Consider the following 20,915-nt stretch of genomic DNA (forward strand, 5'->3'; position numbering starts at 1 on the left):
AAGCTGCTATGCCGCATTATTTTTCTCCCGGACATATGATACTAATGAGTTAGATTTTACACTTGAGAAATATATTAGGCAAAGTAAGCAAAGGTTTAAGCAGATTCTTAGTGATATTTATGGAGCACTTATACCCTCTATAGGTGCAGTAGCATTGAATGATGTGAAGATTAGAAAACTGTGTACTTTGGTTGATCAACTTGCAACTAATACTTTGGGTGTGTTAACTGTAATTAATAAAGAAACGCTTGCTATGAGAGCTATGATCAGGGCCGGCTTTAGAGGTTGTGGCGCACTGTGCGACAATGTTTGTTGGCGCCCCCTGCCCCCAAACAAACATTATTTTTTTGTGTTGAGTTGTATGGTTTCTCAACCGCATATTAAATACATACATTTTAGAGTATATAAAATGTATGTTCAAATATCATGTAAATTAAATAAGGATTATATGGGGAATAGATATTACCACACAGCACTTGGTGCTCCTTTGATATGCAGCACTCAGTGCTTTCATAAGGCACATCAATGAGTCTTCCGGTGAGGCTGAGCACCTTGTACTCTCTTAAGTTGGATCGCTAGTGCTACTTTATGCCTATTACCCATTGCTCTCCCCCACAGGTACATCACTATGATGCAAATCTGAGTATTCTACTGCTGCGCTTCACCCTGTCCTCACTAATAAACATCACGCTCTGCTTTCTGTTGTGCAGCTTACTTTGTGCCACTGATGCACACTCCCCTATGCAACCTGTTGCACAGGTTTGTGTATAAATGTTGGTCTATTTTCACTTTTTAATAACTGTTGTTTGGTGATTTGTGTGCATGGTCATCTGTTGGACTTGAGAGAAAATGGTCTTGGTGGGTGTGTTTTCCTGGGCCCGTATACCATACCATGCTGAACCAACTTGTGCCTTTTTGTGCATGCAATTAAAAAACAAATCCTGATGGTTTGTCAATGCTTGGTGTACATATATATATGTAAGTATTTTGACTGAGTGTTAATAGAACACAAACTGAAGTTCCACATACATGATAGGACACAGCATGTACAGGACACAGAAGAAGAAGGAAGTTAACAGGCAAGGTCTGAACACATTTTTTAAATAGAAAGTTGCACATTATCGTTTATATTATTTTTAAGTGGACAATTTTTGCAAAGATAAAAAGTTGACATACTCTGACCTTTCATATGCTGCAGAGAGAGGAGCTCGGCCAGAGATCAATTAAATGAAAAATCCCCGAATGTTCACAAGAAAGCTTTTCTTTTTTTTTCTGACTCCGACTCCTAAGCAAAGCAAAATAGGTCTCCAACCTTTTCTGTAGTGAGAGCCACTTCTGATTAGTGAAAATCCTGATGAGCTACCGAAGGCCAAGCATTGTTCCCAGAGACCACCCAACGCCCAGCTTCATTGACTTGCAGAGTGCACACGCACTGTTAAGTGTACAACACCCAACCCAGGATTCATATGTTCGCTGTGTAATGTAGAGTGCCCTAGGCTGGTAGGATGCCTCAATTGCTTAAGGTCCTGCCCAGAGATCTACAGGAACAGGCTTGAATTCCAGCAGGGCCTACTTTGCCTGTCATCCTTACAAGGCCCATAATGTGTTTTCTGTCCTGTAACCATTACACCTGTCATTCAAGCACCTGATGCAGTCTGTGTGTTTAGTTGACCAAATTACTTTGCTACTGTTCATGTCAGAACAGGCAACAGGCGATATAAAGAGCAGGGGTCACGCCAACATTTTGTCACAGTGAAGTAAAACCATCAAAAGCTCCTGGCTTGTAAGGTGATCTGGGTGAGACTGGGGTGTTTAAGGCGACTCTCAGTAGGAGAATATATGAAGCTTGGCAGTCAGAGGTCCTCAGCAGATCCCAGGGAGGCCCAGAGAGGAAGGAAGCTTGTCGCAGCCCTGCCTTGAATTAGCTCAGGCACACAGCAGACAGGGGCATGTTGTAAACGCCACCACCAAGCAATGCACACGATACCATAGTGTTGTAACTCTGCCACTCTAGTGGTGCACATTATTACACAGTGCCAGATTGTGTGCGCTTTATGCCACAGTGTTGTAACTGCGACATTTTAATTGCAGAGCTCCTTAGTCAGCCGTCCGTCGCCTGGACTAGTGTAAATTGTTCCACAGAGTTGCTACTTCTCCACCTGGACTTTAGTCCACATCGTACTGTAGTCTATTCCTCCAGCCCCCTAAAAAGATCCTTGTCCGGGTTTTTAGTGACACACCGCTAGTGTGCCTGGTTTGCTTTTTAGAAATTTCTGGGGTTCGTTAAAGAGACAAACACCTAAATTAAATAACACACAAAGTATATCAATATCCGCCATTGGGCTTCGTGATCTCAGGACGGCTTGACATATACTTAGATTACCAGCAAAGTCCCTTAGATGCAAAATTCACCCTGAGCACTTGCGTTGCATTTCTCATCTTTATTGTAGTGCTAAAAATAATGTGTTAAAAAACCGTATCCAGAAACTTCATTTTATATTTTACATTTTTTGGGCTGAAAAGAAATGTAAAGTGAAGTAGCAAGAGGTATTTTATTTATTTTAAAAAAAATCCCTGTGTAATGCAGCTTTCATTTAATAAAATGTTTCACTTTTTTTTCTTTGAATTAAATAACGTACCTTTTCATTTTACATTTATCACCTATTTAAACAATAAAAGAGTGTTTCAACCAACGACAATGATGTGTTTCCCCCGGGAGAACATGGCGGCCGGCTAGGTAGCTCGGTCGGGAGCTCCGCCGAATGAGGTTTATAGTTGTAAAGTAAGCACCCTGAAGTCATGGAAAACAACAACACGGACAATTTGGGAACAAATGTTTGAATATCCTGCTGAGGTCTAAAACACTTACCCGGGTATATCCCGAAAGTCGTCCATATGCGTAAGGTTCCAACCCTGCTGGAACGGCTTCCGCATTGCATCGGACCCAAGCTGGAGGCGGGGCTCGGAGCGATATTTATTTATTTATTTGAAAGGTTTTATATAGCGCTGGCTGGACCCAAGGGTATCAGAGCGCTTTACATGGGTTTAATGCGTAGGAATTACGATATAGCAAAATACAAAGAGGTAGTATTCAAAACCAATTAAAACAGTTGATAACCACTGTGCCCTCGGCCTGGTCGCTCACACTCCTCCCGCCTGCTCCTTACCTGCTGGACCTCCTGCTGCCGCCTGCCGCCTGAGCCACCACAGGGCCGCCGAGCGCCGCCCCAGCCGCCACAGGGCCGCCAAGCGCCGCCACCGAGCCCCCTGGTTTCCCGCCGCTGCCCACGAGACCCCGCCCCCCCACCCGCCGATTGGTTCCCGCGCTCCCCGCCTCCCCGCAGACCCTCCCTCCCGGCTCCCCTCTTAAGGGGACCCTCTCCCCCGTCCCAGGTGTGACCACTGTGCCCTCGGCCTGGTCGCTCACACACCTCCCGCCTGCTCCTTACCTGCTGGACCTCCTGCTGCCGCCTGCCGCCTGAGCCACCACAGGGCCGCCGAGCGCCGCCCCAGCCGCCACAGGGCCGCCAAGCACCGCCACCGAGCCCCCTGGTTTCCCGCCGCTGCCCACGAGACCCCGCCCCCCGCCCGCCGATTGGTTCCCGCGCTCCCCGCCTCCCCGCAGACCCTCCCTCCCGGCTCCCCTCTTATGACGCCCCCAGAGCGACCGCGCAGCGGACGCGCGCAGCGGGAGCACCGAATGAGCGCCGAAGGTGCGCCAAAGGTAAGCCCGTCTGCGCCCGTCCGCGCCTGGACCGCGCCCAGTGCCAGGACCCCTGGCCCCCGCAGACCCCAGCCCACCCGCCTGACTTACGATGCCGCCACCCTCAACGCACTCAACACCGGCCGAACCCCCGGGTGCTACCGAGCCACTCCGAGACGCACCCACGGACCCTTCAGCTGCCTCACCTGCAAGTTCACCTGCATCCGGACCTGCCCCGCACCAGCACCCGCCAAGCCGAACACCAGCAGCAACCACCTCAAGTGCATCCTGCTCAACACCCGCTCCGTCCACAGACACGCCGTTCAACTCTGGAACCTCCTCGACACCACAGCTCCTGACGTTGCCTTCCTCACGGAAACCTGGATGAACGACTCCTCAGCGCCCGACATCGCCATCGCCGTCCCAGAGGGCTACAAGATCATCCGGAGAGACCGCGACAACCAGACTGGAGGAGGCATCGCCATCATCCACAGAGACACCATCCGTATCTCGACCAACGCCGACAACACCCTGACATCCGCCGAACACCTGCACTTCCAGATCCACACCGACCCCAAGACCACCCTCAGAGGCACCCTGATCTACCGACCCCCGGGACCACGCACTCAATTCAGCGAAGACATCGCCGACTTCATCAGCCCGCACGCCCTCCCCTCGGCCGACTACATCCTCCTCGGGGACATCAACTTCCACCTGGAGAACAACAACGACCGCAACACCACCACCCTGCTTGACAACCTCGCCACCCTCGGACTCAAGCAGCTGGTGACCACCCCCACCCACCTCGCCGGACACACACTCGACGCCATCTTCTCGTCCAGCAAAGACATCTCCTTCAGCCACGCCACTGGACTCCACTGGACGGACCACAGCTGCATCCACTTCACCTTCAAAAGAACCACGGTCCACCACCACCAGCAACAGGCCGCACGAAGAAGCTGGAACAAGATCACAGCCGAACAACTCACCACATCCCTGAGCCAGCACCCTCCCGCCAGCTCACCGAACCCCAGCCAAGCCGCCGACAACCTCACGAAATGGATCTCCACCTGCGCGGACGAGCTCGCCCCTCTGAGGACCCCACCCAGCAGACCCGGAAGCAAGAAGGCCCCTTGGTTCACCGACGAACTCAAGAGCTCCAAGAAGAACTGCCGAGCCCTCGAGAAAGCATGGAGAAGAGACCCAACGCCGGACAACATGACTACCCTCAAGCTCGCCACCCGAAGGCACCATCAACTGATCCACGCCACCAAGAAAACAGCATTCAAGGACCGGTTGGACAACAACGCACACAACAGCAAGGAACTTTTCAACATCGTCAGCGAGCTCTCCAACCCCAACGCCGGAACCAACGACATCACCCCATCGCAAGACCTCTGCAACTCCCTCGCCTCCTACTTCCACAACAAGATCGCTGACATACACAACAGCTTCAGAACACAACCAACGCTCCCCACGACCAAACCAACGCCCCCCACCACCACCCTCAACGCCTGGACACCGATCAACCTCGAAGACACCATCAGCACGATGAACTCCATCCACTCCGGTTCCCCAACCGACCCCTGCCCTCACCACATCTTCAACAAGGCCGACGCTGTCATCGCACCCCACCTGCGGGACATCATCAACACCTCCCTCAACACCGCCACCTTCCCTGAGAGCTGGAAGCACGCCGAACTCAGCGCTCTACTAAAGAAACCAACGGCGGACCCCACCGAACTCAAGAACTACCGCCCCATCTCGCTCCTCCCGTTTCCAGCCAAAGTCATCGAGAAGACCATCAACAAGCAACTGGCAGCCTTCCTCGAGACGACTGGTTCCCTCGACCCTTCCCAGTCAGGCTTCCGGGCCAACCACAGCACCGAGACCGCCCTCATCGCTGCCACAGACGACATCCGAACCCTGTTGGACAACGGAGAAACAGCGGCCCTCATCCTCCTGGACCTCTCCGCGGCATTCGACACTGTCTGCCACCGCACCCTAGTGCAGCGCCTCAGCAACGTCGGGATCAAGGAGAAGGCACTGGAATGGATCATCTCCTTCCTCACCGGAAGGACACAGAGAGTCCGCCTGCCCCCGTTCAGATCAGAAGCCACGGAAGTCACCTGCGGCGTCCCTCAGGGCTCCTCGCTCAGCCCCACCCTCTTCAATGTCTACATGAGCCCCCTTGCGGCCATCGCACGCCAACACAACCTGAACATCATCTCCTACGCCGATGACACCCAGCTGATCCTCTCCCTGACCAACGACCCCGCCACCGCCAGAGCCAACCTACACGAAGGGATGAAAAACGTGGCCGAGTGGATGACGACCAGCCGCCTGAAACTGAACACAGACAAGACGGAAGTCCTCATCCTGGGCTCCTCACCCTCCGCCTGGGACGACTCCTGGTGGCCCCCTGCCCTGGGCAACGCACCCAAACCGACAGACCACGCACGCAACCTGGGCTTCATCCTGGACTCCTCCCTCTCCATGACCAGACAAGTCAACGCCGTCTCCTCGTCCTGTTTCAACATCCTGCGCATGCTACGTAAGATCTTCCGGTGGATCCCCACCGAGACCAGGAAAACAGTCACCCAGGCCCTCGTCACCAGTCGACTGGACTACGGCAACGCCCTCTACGCCGGTACCACCGCCAAGCTCCAGAAGAGACTCCAGCGGATCCAGAACGCCTCGGCGAGACTCATCCTCGACGTCCCCAGACGAACTCACATCTCCAGACACCTGAGAGACCTGCACTGGCTCCCGATCAACAAAAGAATCACCTTCCGGCTCCTCACCCACGCACACAAAGCCCTACACAACCAAGGCCCGACCTACCTCAACAGCCGCCTCAACTTCTACGCTCCCAAACGCCACCTCCGCTCGACCAGTCTCGCCCTCGACGCCGTCCCCCGCATCCACAGAGCGACTACAGGAGGTAGATCCTTCTCCCACCTGGCCGCCAAGACTTGGAACGCCCTCCCCACCGAACTACGCCTGACCCAAGACCACCTCTCCTTCAGGAAGAAGCTCAAGACCTGGCTGTTCGAGCAGTAGCGGACCCCCCCCCCCCCAGCGCCTTGAGACCCTCCGGGTGAGTAGTGCGCTTTATAAATGCCTTTGATTGATTGATTGATTGATAACAGCTCAATTTAAACGAACAGATTACACAAATTGCTATAGGCAACAGCAAGTCAAGAGAAGAGAGGTAAGCGTGGAAAAAGGGGGGGGGGATAGAGAAGAGGGGGTTAGGATGTAGGAATGGTGTGAGGCAGTGGGGGGGTGGGTAAGGAAATACCAAGTATGTCCGGCAGGGCCTGAGAGAGGGATTAGTGGAAGAGAGGAAGAACAAAAGGAAGAAGTGAAAAAGGGGGGGTGGGGAGAACGGGAATCGGGAGATCAGAAGGGGGGACCCTAAACAGTAGGAAACTGGGTTGGGATGAGAGCCCTGAGAAGGGGTTAAGGACACCAGAATTTATCAAGAAGGTGAAGTTTGAGGTCTTTTTTGAAGCTGAAGTAGGAGGGTTGCAACAAAGTTCTTTAGGGAGTGCATTCCAGATGGTAGATGCATTTTCGAAGAAGCAGCGTGATTGAGTGGATTTCTTGTTTAACAGAGGAGGGACAAGAACGAGAGTGTTTGAGCAGCCCGCTTTGTGGAGTTTATCTGCGAGGTACAGCGGGGTGCGTTGATGCAGGGCTTTGTGCGTAATGCAGGCGGTCTTGTAGGCAGATCTGCCTTCAATGGGGAGCCAATTGAGTGCTTTAAGGGCAGGGGAGATGTGATCGAAACCGTTTGAGGTCGGTGATGAGCCTAGCAGCGAGGTTAAGAACAGATTTGATTGGGGCTAAGTGGACTTTAGGTGTTCCAGAGAGAATGACGTTACCATAGTTGATTTTTGACCAGTGATTGGACAACTGATTTAAAGCCATCATCAAGAATGAGGGGTTTTAATTTCTTGAGGTGATGGAGAGTGAAGAGAGGGCTTTTGGCCGAATTTGTTATGTGGGAGATAAGAGAAAGGTTCAGGTCAATGTTAATTCCGAGGGACTTAACAGAATTGGAGATGGTGAGAAAGCAGTAGAGAGCTGTAAGGTCTGAGATCCAGGATTGGATGTGGAGCGAGCTGTTTTTAGGGGAGAAAAGAATGATTTCATTTTTTTTTGGGTTAAGTTTGAGGTGGTTGTAGTGGAACCAGGATTGAATCTTAGTCAAGGCGTCATTGAGGTGTAGCACGTCAGAGCGGAATTGAATCTTATGATAAAGTTGAGTGTCATCAGCGTAGAGGTGGTGCTTGATTCCCACTTCCTTAAGAATAAGGGTGAGGGGTTCCGTAAAGAGGTTGAAAAGAGAGGGAGAGAGAATTGAATCCTGGGGGACACCCAGCGAGACTGGCAAAGTTTTAGAAAGGCAGACGTGAATTTTAATTTGCTGGGTTCTGTGTTGGAAAAAGGAGGAGAACCATTTGAGAACTGAACCGTTGAGGCCAAAACGATCTTTAAGAGCATTAAGTAAAGTAGAGTGGTTGACAGTATCGAAAGCAGAAGAGAGATCAAGGAGAATGAGAAGGGAGGACTCGCCCTTGTCGAGAGACTGATGGATGTCATCAATTATATTGAGCATGGCCATTTCAGTACTACAGCCCTTTCTGAAACCGGATTGTGAGGAGTCCAAAAGATTGAATGTGTCAATGTGTTTCTCTAATTGGCGCAGGGCACATTTTTCAAGGGCTTTAGAGAGCAGAGGAAGGTTAGAGATAGGCCGAAGATTATTTAGGTTATTAGGGTCGGCAGCAGGATTTTGGAGGATGGGAGTGATTTGTCCAAGTTTGAGGGAAACAGGGACACAACCCATGGCAAAGGAGGAGTTGATGACAGAGGTCCAATGAGGGGCAATGATGTGTTTTAAATCTTGAACAAGGTTGGCAGGGGGAGGGTCTCTGGAGTGAGAGGATGGTTTAAGTCTGGCAATGACGTTGAGGACTTCAAGTTCAGTAACTGGATGGAATTTATGCCAGGAAGCATTATTTTTTTGCTCAAGTTTGGGGGGGGTTGGATTCAGGAAGAGACACAACTAGAGGCCGAGATGAGGGGTCCAGAGGAAGTGTTATGAGGGAGGGCGAATTGGAAGAAAAGTCAAGGGGGGGTAGAGGGCTATGTGGGAGGGGAGTTAAGACGAAGGAATGATCAATTTTGGAGATTTTTCCAGAGAAGTAGTTAGAAATTTCTTCACATCTCTCGATAGTGGCAGTCACCTTGGGGGGGGTAGAGGTTGTTTAGTTTTTAATAATTTTGAATAGTTCCCTGGGTCTATTTTTGGCCCAGTCAAGTTGTGAGCGGAAGAAGGCAGCCTTAGTATTGAGGATACGCTTTTTGTAATACTCGGTATACTCGGTATAGCGATACTCGGCGTGAAGCAGCCCAACGGTTCACGGAAGGAGAACGAGGGGAATGAGGGGAGAGGAGGCGTTTGGGCAGAAGCAGTATTCAGACTGCTAGCTTGTTGGAGAGTTTTTATCAAAACGGGTTTTAGAGGTCCACCCAGCAGCTGTTCCCTTCTCAGCATGGGAGTTGATTACAATAAGGATTGCATAGAGGACAGCAACAAAGAGGGGAAAAAACGGAGGTACTGTGTGTGTGTTTGTATAAATCCAGTTAGGACAGCAGACAGGGCTACCACAGACAGGAGCACAGAGAGAGCAGACAGAGCCACCACAGATAGGAGCACAAAGAGAGCAGACGGAGCCACCACAGACAGGAGCACAGAGAGAGCAGACAGAGCCACCACAGATAGGAGCACAAAGAGAGCAGACGGAGCTACCACAGATAGGAGCACAAAGAGAGCAGACGGAGCCACCACAGATAGGAGTACAAAGAGAGCAGACGGAGCTACCACAGATAGGAGCACAAAGAGAGCAGACGGAGCCACCACAGACAGGAGCACAGAGAGAGCAGACAGAGCCACCACAGACAGCAGCACAGAGAGGGCAGACAGAGCCACCACAGATAGGAGCACAAAGAGAGCAGACGGAGCTACCACAGATAGGAGCACAAAGAGAGCAGACGGAGCTACCACAGATAGGAGCACAAAGAGAGCAGACGGAGCCACCACAGACAGGAGCACAGAGAGAGCAGACAGAGCCACCACAGACAGGAGCACAAAGAGAGCAGACGGAGCTACCACAGATAGGAGCACAAAGAGAGCAGACGGAGCCACCACAGACAGGAGCACAGAGAGAGCAGACGGAGCCACCACAGACAGGAGCACAGAGAGAGCAGACAGAGCCACCACAGATAGGAGCACAGAGAAAGCAGACGGAGCCACCACAGATAGGAGCACAGAGAGAGCAGACAGAGCTACCACAGACAGGAGCACAAAGAGAGCAGACAGAGCCACCACAGATAGGAGCACAAAGAGAGCAGACAGAGCCACCACAGACAGGAGTACAGAGAGAGCAGACAGAGCCACCACAGACAGGAGCACAAAGAGAGCAGACGGAGCCACCACAGATAGGAGCACAGAGAAAGCAGACGGAGCCACCACAGATAGGAGCACAGAGAGAGCAGACGGAGGTACCACAGACAGGAGCACAAAGAGAGCAGACAGAGCCACCACAGATAGGAGCACAAAGAAAGCAGACAGAGCCACCACAGATAGAAGCACAAAGAGAGCAGACAGAGCCACCACAGACAGGAGTACAGAGAGAGCAGACAGCGCCGTCACAGACAGGTTCGCAGAGAGAGGAGAAAGTTACCACAGACAGGAGCACAGAGAGAGCAGACGGAGCCACCACAGACAGGAGCACAGAGAGAGCAGACGGAGCCACCACAGACAGGAGCACAAAGAGAGCAGACGGAGCCACCACAGATAGGAGCACAAAGAGAGCAGACAGAGCCACCACAGACAGGAGTACAGAGAGAGCAGACAGAGCCACCACAGATAGGAGCACAGAGAGAGCAGACGGAGCCACCACAGACAGGAGCACAGAGAGAGCAGACGGAGCTACCACAGACAGGAGCACAGAGAGAGCAGACGGAGCCACCACAGACAGGAGTACAGAGAGAGCAGACAGAGCCACCACAGACAGGAGTACAGAGAGAGCAGACAGCGCCGTCACAGACAGGAGCTCAGACAGAGCCAACACAGACAGGAGCACAGAGAGAGCAGACGGAGCTACCACAGACAGGAGCACAGAGAGAGCAGACGGAGCCACCACAGACAGGAGTACAGAGAGAGCAGACAGAGCCACCACAGACAGGAGCACAAAGAGAGCAGACGGAGCCACCACAGACAGGAGCACAGAGAGAGCAGACGGAGCCACCACAGACAGGAGCACAGAGAGAGCAGACGGAGCCACCACAGACAGGAGCACAGAGAGAGCAGACGGAGCTACCACAGATAGGAGCACAAAGAGAGCAGACAGAGCCACCACAGACAGGAGTACAGAGTGGGGAGACAGAGATATCATAGACAGGAACATAGAGAAAGCAAACAGCTACCACAGACAGGAGCGCAGAGACAGCAGACAGAGCCATCACAGATAGGAGTACAAAGAGAGCAGACAGAGCCACCACAGACAGGAGTACAGAGAGAGCAGACAGCGCCGTCACAGACAGGAGCTCAGACAGAGCCAACACAGACAGGAGCACAGAGAGAGCAGACGGAGCTACCACAGACAGGAGCACAGAGAGAGCAGACGGAGCCACCACAGACAGGAGCACAGAGAGAGCAGACGGAGCCACCACAGACAGGAGCGCAGAGAGAGCAGACGCAGCTACCACAGATAGGAGCACAAAGAGAGCAGACGGAGCCACCACAGACAGGAGCGCAGAGAGAGCAGACAGAGCCACCACAGACAGGAGAAGAGAGAGAGAAGACGGAGCCACCACAGACAGGAGCACAGAGAGAGCAGACGGAGCCACCACAGACAGCAGAACAGAGAGGGCAGACAGAGCCACCACAGATAGGAGCACAGAGAGAGCAGACGGAGCCACCACAGACAGGAGCACAGAGAGAGCAGACAGGGCCACCACAGACAGGAGAACAGAGAGAGAAGAGAGCCACCACAGATAGGAGCACAAAGAGAGCAGACGGAGCTACCACAGACAGGAGCACAGAGAGAGCAGACAGAGCTGTCACAGACAGGAGCACAGAGAGAGCAGACAGAGCCACCACAGATAGGAGCACAGAGAAAGCAGACAGGGCCACCACAGACAGGAGCACAGAGAGAGCAGACGGAGCCACCACAGACAGGAGCACAGAGAGAGCAGACAGAGCCACCACAGACAGGAGCACAGAGAGAGCAGACGGAGCCACCACAGACAGGAGTACAGAGAGAGCAGACGGAGCCACCACAGACAGGAGTACAAAGAGAGCAGACGGAGCTACCACAGATAGGAGCACAGGGAGAGGAGACAGACGTATCACAGACAGGAGTACAGAGTGGGGAGACAGAGATATCATAGACAGGAACATAGAGAAAGCAAACAGCTACCACAGACAGGAGCGCAGAGACAGCAGACAGAGCCATCACAGATAGGAGTACAAAGAGAGCAGACAGAGCCACCACAGACAGGCGTGCAGAGAGAGCAGACAGCGCCGTCACAGACAGGAGCTCAGACAGAGCCAACACAGACAGGAGCACAGAGAGAGCAGACGGAGCTACCACAGACAGGAGCACAGAGAGAGCAGACGGAGCTACCACAGACAGGAGCACAGAGAGAGAAGAGAGCCACCACAGATAGGAGCACAAAGAGAGCAGACAGAGCCATCACAGACAGGAGCACAGAGAGAGCAGACGGAGCTACCACAGACAGGAGCTCAGACAGAGCTGTCACAGACAGGAGCACAGAGAGAGCAGACAGAGCTGTCACAGACAGGAGCACAGAGAGAGCAGACGGAGCCACCACAGACAGGAGCACAGAGAGAGCAGACAGAGCCACCACAGACAGGAGCACAGAGAGAGCAGACAGAGCCACCACAGATAGGAGCACAGAGAGAGCAGACGGAGCCATCACAGACAGGAGCACAGAGAGAGCAGACAGAGCCATCACAGACAGGAGTACAGAGAGAGCAGACAGAGCTGTCACAGACAGGAGCACAGAGAGAGCAGACGGAGCCACCACAGACAGGAGCACAGAGAGAGCAGACAGAGCCACCACAGACAGGAGCACAGAGAGAGCAGACAGAGCCACCACAGATAGGAGCACAGAGAGAGCAGACGGAGCCACCACAGATAGGAGCACAGAGAGAGCAGACGGAGCCATCACAGACAAGAGCACAGAGAGAGCAGACAGAGCCATCACAGACAGGAGTACAGAGAGAGCAGACAGAGCCACCACAGATAGGAGCACAGAGAGAGCAGACAGAGCCACCACAGATAGGAGCACAGAGAGAGAAGAGAGCCATCACAGACAGGAGCACAGAGAGAGCAGACAGAGCTGTCACAGACAGGAGCACAGAGAGAGCAGACGGAGCCACCACAGACAGGAGCACAGAGAGAGCAGACAGAGCCACCACAGACAGGAGCACAGAGAGAGCAGACAGAGCCACCACAGATAGGAGCACAGAGAGAGCAGACGGAGCCATCACAGACAGGAGCACAGAGAGAGCAGACAGAGCCATCACAGACAGGAGTACAGAGAGAGCAGACAGAGCTGTCACAGACAGGAGCACAGAGAGAGCAGACGGAGCCACCACAGACAGGAGCACAGAGAGAGCAGACAGAGCCACCACAGACAGGAGCACAGAGAGAGCAGACAGAGCCACCACAGATAGGAGCACAGAGAGAGCAGACGGAGCCACCACAGATAGGAGCACAGAGAGAGCAGACGGAGCCATCACAGACAAGAGCACAGAGAGAGCAGACAGAGCCATCACAGACAGGAGTACAGAGAGAGCAGACAGAGCTGTCACAGACAGGAGCACAGAGAGAGCAGACGGAGCCACCACAGACAGGAGCACAGAGAGAGCAGACAGAGCCACCACAGACAGGAGCACAGAGAGAGCAGACAGAGCCACCACAGATAGGAGCACAGAGAGAGCAGACGGAGCCATCACAGACAGGAGCACAGAGAGAGCAGACAGAGCCATCACAGACAGGAGTACAGAGAGAGCAGACAGAGCCACCACAGACAGGAGCACAGAGAGGGCAGACGGAGCCACCACAGACAGGAGCACAGAGAGAGCAGACAGAGCCACCACAGACAGGAGCACAGAGAGAGCAGACAGAGCCATCACAGATAGGAGCACAGAGAGAGCAGACGGAGCCACCACAGACAGGCGTGCAGAGAGAGCAGACGGAGCCACCACAGACAGGAGAAATGAGAATAGGCACAGCTAACTGAGCAGGATCACAAAGGTATTAATGCGAAATGAATGAACGAACGATGGACGGAATGAATGAATAAATGAATGAGGTAAGAGAGAACTGACGGATACAACATAGGCAGAGATAGGGCCTGGAAGCAGCGCGACACGTGCACAGCGCTGCAGACCCACGTGTCTGGCCCCTCTCCCCAGAGCGCCCTCTCGCCCCTTCTTCTAACCCCCTGCCCCCCTCACGCGCCCCCATTGACCTCAGTTTAATTTTAGTCACCACAGGATTTAGAACAATCTAAAAAAAACAGGAAAAAAATCAACTCCGGCATCAGCAGCCCTTCCTCATCCTCCCTCCTCCCCGGGAGAAGTGAGCCGGCGGGGAGGGAGACGGGCCAAGTGCAGCAGGGGGGTCAGACAGGGCAGAGCGACTAGATGAAGCACAGACTGGGCACGGACAGGGTGGGGAGACTCAGAGAGGCCCCGGGCATGGGGGCTCACAGGGGGCACGGAAGGAGGGCTGACCATCAGGGGTAATTCGCAGAGAACGCACAGAGAGAGGGCCAGCCGGCCACCAGAACTGCTGCCAGCGTACCAGGCTGCAAACAGCTCCAGGGTCTGGCAACCAGACCGGGCAGGACACCTGTACCCAGCTCACCAGACCAGCACCCAGCCGGACACCTGTTACCAGCTCACCACACCAGCACCCAGCCGGACACCTGTTACCAGCTCACCAGTCCTGCACCCAGCTGAATATCTGTAACCAGGCTCACCAGACCAGCACCCAGCCGGACACCTGTTACCAGCTCACCAGTCCTGCACCCAGCTGAATATCTGTAACCAGGCTCACCAGACCTGCACCCAGCCGGACACCTGTTACCAGCTCACCAGTCCTGCACCCAGCTGAATATCTGTAACCAGGTCACCAGACCTGCACCCAGCCGGACACCTGTTACCAGCTCACCAGTCCTGCACCCAGCTGAATATCTGTAACCAGGTCACCAGACCAGCACCCAGCCGGACACCTGTTACCAGCTCACCAGACCAGCACCCAGCCGGATACCTGTTACCAGCTCACCAGACCAGCACCCAGCTGAATATCTGTAACCAGGCTCACCAGACCTGCACCCAGCCGGACACCTGTTACCAGCTCACCAGACCTGCACCCAGCCGGACACCTGTTACCAGCTCACCAGACCTGCACCCAGCCGGACACCTGTTACCAGCTCACCAGTCCTGCACCCAGCTGAATATCTGTAACCAGGTCACCAGACCTGCACCCAGCCGGATACCTGGAACCAGCTCACCACACCTGAAGCTGGGTACCTGTAACCTGATCTTCATCCAGCTGGGCACTTTAACCGGCTCATCGTACCCGCAGAAAACGTAATTCCTGTACCCAGCTCACCAGGCCTGCAGTCGCCTCCCTAGACTTGCAGAAATTGGATATTTTTACCAGCTCCCCAGTCCTGCAGTCAGAGCTGCAGTCCGCTGGATACCTGTGCCCAGCTCACCTTTAAACAGACCTGCACCCAGCCGGATACCTGTAACCAGCTCACCAGTAACCAGACCTGCACCCATCTAGATCTCTGTGACCAGCTCACCAGACCTTCAGGAGGATACCTGTAAGTGTAACCAGCTCACCAGGCTTGCACCCAGCAGCATAACTGTAACCAGCTCACCTGACCTGCACCCAACCGGACACCGGTAACCAGATCACCAGACCTGCACCCAGCCGGATACAGGTAACCAGATCACCAGACCTGCACCCAGCCGGATACCTGTAACCAGCTCACCAGTAACCAGACCTGCACCCATCTAGATCTCTGTGATCAGCTCACCAGACCTTCAGGAGGATACCTGTAAGTGTAACCAGCTCACCAGGCTTGCACCCAGCAGCATAACTGTAACCAGCTCACCAGACCTGCACTCAGCCGGATACCGGTAACCAGCTCACCAGACCTGCACCCAACCGGATACCGGTAACCAGCTCACCAGACCTGCACCCAGCCGGATACCTGTAACCAGCTCAGTACACCTGCACCTCGCCAGATACCTGTAACCAGTCACCATTCCTGCACCCAGTTGGATATCTGCAACCAGCTCTCTAGACCTGCACCCACCCCGATACCTGTAACTAGCTCTCTAGTCCTGAACCCACCCGGATACCTGTAACGAGCTCACCAGACCTGCACGTAGCCGGATACCTGTAGCCAGCTCACCCGACCTGCACCTAGCCGGATACCTGTAACTAGCTCACTAGACCTGCAGCCATCTTGCCGGACCGGCAGCCGCCCGACCAGGCCAGTAAACGGTCCATCAAACATTGGCCAGTTGACCGGTCCTGCAGTCAGCGCACAGTGCCTAAAGCAAGTACGCAGGCCCCGCAACCACGTCAAGGACAGGTAAGACCCCCACAGGTAACGCTGAAAGCCTGATGCGAGGGATTCGCGGAACTGCACGTTCACGCGCCGGAGGTGGGAGCAATCACCCGCTTGAGAGCAAAGCTGGAGAACCCGCGTGGGTGACAATGATGAAAAAGAAGGGCTGAGAGAGTCTGCGGGCCGGTAATGGGTGGGTCGGGGCAGAGGCGTTTTAAGGCATGGGCAAAGTGAGCCCATGGGCCCTGGACCCCACCTTTCAAGGGGTCCCCTCGGAAGGTGAACTTTCTTTATATTTGACTATTGTCGCTCTCCCCAGTGTCATATAAGGATTTTTGGGGTCCTGGGGAAGAAATATGAATTGTTTTTTTGATCCTGGTAAAATGTAACATATAAATGAGTATTGTTTGGCATCATGCAGTTTTATATTAGCAGGAAATTGATAATGAAATTCAAATTTGTTCTCTACAGGGGGCCCGAAAAATAAGTCTTGCCTGGGTCCCCCAAAATCCTTAAGATGACACTAGGTGGGTGGGTGGATGAAATGATGGATGGAATGAATTGGAATGACTGGATTCTGTGAAATTGATCTATTGATGCATGGATGAATGGGATTGTAGTGAGATAAATCATTCTAGGGCGTTGGTTTAGTCCAATGGATGGATGAATGGTCGGGTGGATAGATAGACGGGTAGATGGATGGACGAACGGACGGATGGATAAGATGGAGTGAGTTTGGTAAGGAAGATGTGGAGAATGGATGAATGATGCATGGATGAATGGGTGAATGGGTTGGTGGAATGAATTTGGTGAGATGAATGCGCAGATTGAAATCAGGAGTAGATTGAGTGAGATGGATGGATGAATTGAGGTATGTATGAGTGGATGTTGTGGTATTGGCAAGATGGATCTATGGATGATGTAGAGCTTTGATTTGGTAGAATGGATGGACGAATGGATGGAACAATGTGGTGTGTTTTGTGAGAATCATGTGTGGATGGATGGATGAATGGATGGAACGATGGGGTGTGTTTTGTGAGAAGCATGTGTGGATGGATGGATTGATGGGTGAATGGATGGATGGATGAATGGATGGAACGATGGGGTGTGTTTTGTGAGAAGCATGTGTGGATGGATGGATTGATGGGTGAATGGATGGATGGATGAATGGATGGAACGATGGGGTGTGTTTTGTGAGAAGCATGTGTGGATGGGTGGGTGGGTGGATGGATGGATGGAAGAATGGACGGATGGAACGATGGGGTGTGTTTTGTGAGATGCGTGTGTGGATGGATGGATGAATGTACGGATGGAACAATGGGGTGTGTTTTGTGAGAAGCATGTGTGGATGGATGGATTGATGGGTGAATGGATGGATGGATGAATGGATGGAACGATGGGGTGTGTTTTGTGAGAAGCATGTGTGGATGGATGGATGAATGGATGGAACGATGGGGTGTGTTCTGTGTAAGCATGTGTGGATGGATGGATTGATGGGTGAATGGATGGATGGATGAATGGATGGAACGATGGGGTGTGTTTTGTGAGAAGCATGTGTGGATGGGTGGGTGGGTGGATGGATGGATGGAAGAATGGACGGATGGAACGATGGGGTGTGTTTTGTGAGATGCATGTGTGGATGGATGGATGAATGTACGGATGGAACAATGGGGTGTGTTTTGTGAGATGCATGTGTGGATGGATGGATGAATGTACAGATGGAACAATGGGGTGTGTTTTGTGAGAAGCATGTGTGGATGGGTGGATGGATGGATGAATGTACGGATGGAACAATGGGGTGTGTTTTGTGAGAAGCATGTGTGGATGGGTGGATGGATGGATGAATGTACGGATGGAACAATGGGGTGTGTTTTGTGAGAAGCATGTGTGGATGGATAGATGGATGGAGTTGGTTCGGTGTGATGAATTTTTGAATAGATAGAGGAATGGGTGGAGTCGGTTTGGGAAATGAATGAATGGGTGGCTGGAAAGACGTGGATTAATTACATGGATGGATGGGAAAGGTTTGGTGAGAGGGATGTAGGGAGTGGTGGTATAGATAGGTGGTTCATGGGTGGAATAGGGTGGATTTGGTGAGGTGGATGCTTGGATTTGGTCTAGCACATATTGGTTCGGTGGATGGTGTGGGTGGGTTTGGTGATGTGGAGCTGCATGGGGTGGGTTCAGTGAGATCGATGTATGATAGATATAGGGTGTGGTGATATAGATGGGTGGTTCATGGGTGGATAGAGTAGACGTGGGGAGGTGGATGCATGGATCTGGTTAGCACATAGATGGTTGGGTGGATGGTGTGGGTGGGTTCGGTGATGTGGAGCTGCATGGGGTGGGTTCAGTGAGATCGATGTATGATAGATATAGGGTGTGGTGATATAGATGGGTGGTTCATGGGTGGATAGAGTAGACGTGGGGAGGTGGATGCATGGATCTGGTTAGCACATAGATGGTTGGGTGGATGGTGTGGGTGGGTTCGGTGATGTGGAGCTGCACGGGGTGGGTTCAGTGAGATGGATGCATAATAGATATAGGGAGCAGTGATATAGATGGGTGGCTCATGGGTGGATAGGGTAGATGGAGGGAGGTGGATGCATGGATATGGTCTAGCACATAGATGTTTGGGTGTATGATGTGGGTGGGTTCAGTTATGTGGAGATGGGTGGTTCATCACGGGTGGTGGGTTTGGGCATGTGCCTTTGTACAATCAAAGGCTCTGATCGAGATGGTTTGCTGTCTCTCATTAACAGGTTAGTTGGTGGGAGGAGGTTTGCCCTAAAAGGTGGACGGTAAAGGGTGGTGGATGATTGGTTGGGTTTGAAGAGATGGGTGGGCAGAATGAATGGAGGTGGTTCAGTGAGAAGGATCGATGGATGAGTTAATGGATGGATCGGGTTAACAGGGAGGGATTGGATGTCTTCTTAGGTTTGGGTGGGTGAGCAATGGATGAGGGCATTTGTGATTGATGGATGGGTGAATGAGTGGATGGGTGTGTTGCACGAGTGTTGTGTGGGCTTGGGGAGGTGGCTGTAGGGAGTTTGTTTACTCGAATAAATGTGAGCTGGGTGAATGGATAGATGAACGAATGGAGATGGATGGATGGATGGATGGATGGGTGAATGGAGGGGAGTAGGTTTGCTCTGATGGATCGATTTATGTATAGGATTATCATGGACCGATGGGTGGATTCATGTGTGTGAGTGCGGGTGGGCGGCTGGAGTGGGGTTGGTGAGTTGGTCTCAGTGAGGTGAATGGATGGATAGGTGGATTGGTAGATGAATGACGGATGTAGATGGTTTGGTGAAATGAATGGCTGGAAGGATGTAGTGGGTGGGTTTGGTGAGATGAATGGATGGCTGGTCCAGGAGGGGTGGGTGGGTTGAAGGGGACGGATGACTCGCTAGACCGGATGGGTTTGAGGGTCTCTTTCAAACCACTTCAAACAGTGCTTGATGCAAACACCAGCTGTATTTCCCCAGGGCCACGGGACGCTTCAGTGTTAAAAGTGTCTCTGTGCTGTGACACAGACCAGTTTGAGAATCAGGACAGAGGTGCATTGTGAGAGCTCTGAGAAGGCCTCACCACTGAGGAACCAGTATGTACTGCAGCCAACTGGAGGTGCGTTCTAAAGCATTCAGTTTACAGTGCCCAGAAATAGGTGCATAGTGCCTTGCAATCTGAAGGTGCACTGTGTGTCCTACACGGCTGCCCCAGTACTGGGATACAAGTGGAGCCTGAACCCAATAGCAGAGGTGCATTGGGAGAGGCAGTCCCAGTACTGGCATACAGGTGCACACTGCAGGTGAGTGAGTGAGGCATTTGTAAGGGTGACATATGCCGGAAGGCTTCTTGGCGCTAGGACTACTCCCAACCAGCAAACGGAGAGGAGAGAGAGAGAGAGAGCGTCAGCAGAAAGGTACTGGACACGAGTGTAAACTGCAGGTCCTGGCACAGGTGCATCGTAAGAGTTACTGGGATACAGGTACATACTAAAGGTCAGGATAGAGGAGCATTATATGAGGTCTGTCCTGCTCCCACTGCTAGGTTACACGCAGTGCTTGATTTGTAAAAGATTAAGGGCGACATGTATGACCATTTCATTTTGTGACTCTCTAAGTGCTATTTTTTGTGGACTCGCAAAATTAAATGTACTAATGTCTCTCCGACACACTTAGTGATTCCCAATGAGGTCGCAAGTGACCTGCCTCATCAATATTCATGAGGCAGTGCACAATTTATGACCCATTGGGAATGGCCTGTACTCACAGGGATGGTGGCTTGCTGGGGTCAGCAGACCACTATGTCTGTGATTGCTTTTTAAATATTTTTGTGAATGCAGTCGGATTTCCTTAAAGGAAAACGGAATGCATTTAAAAAAGAGAAATTAAAAGCTACTTTTAAATTTTTTTAAGAGGCAGTGTTCTTAAAAAATTTTGCCACCCACATTCACAAAGGGGAAGGGGTCGCAAACATGCATTCATGCCCCTGCGACTTGGCA

The 20,915-nt window shown here is 52.5% G+C and overlaps 1 protein-coding gene across 3 annotated transcripts in view; it reads left to right on the forward strand.

Annotated features, from left to right (window-relative positions):
* Nucleotides 1–14,450: 14,450 nt before the first annotated feature.
* Nucleotides 14,451–20,915, forward strand: part of LOC146770467 (epidermal growth factor-like protein 8) — a 79,168-nt gene continuing 72,703 nt past the window's right edge. The window contains exons 1-2 of one of the 3 annotated variants that reach the window (XM_085640429.1): nt 14,452–14,945; nt 15,136–16,429. The gene's annotated coding sequence lies outside the window, so the exon portion shown is untranslated. Of the gene's footprint in view, nt 16,430–20,915 lie in introns of all 3 variants that reach the window. The other 2 variants (XM_085640430.1, XM_085640428.1) reach the window with 2 other exon arrangements.

The sequence above is a fragment of the Triturus cristatus genome, unplaced genomic scaffold (genome assembly GCF_964204655.1).
Source record: "Triturus cristatus unplaced genomic scaffold, aTriCri1.1 SCAFFOLD_205, whole genome shotgun sequence".
NCBI lineage: Eukaryota > Metazoa > Chordata > Amphibia > Caudata > Salamandridae > Triturus > Triturus cristatus.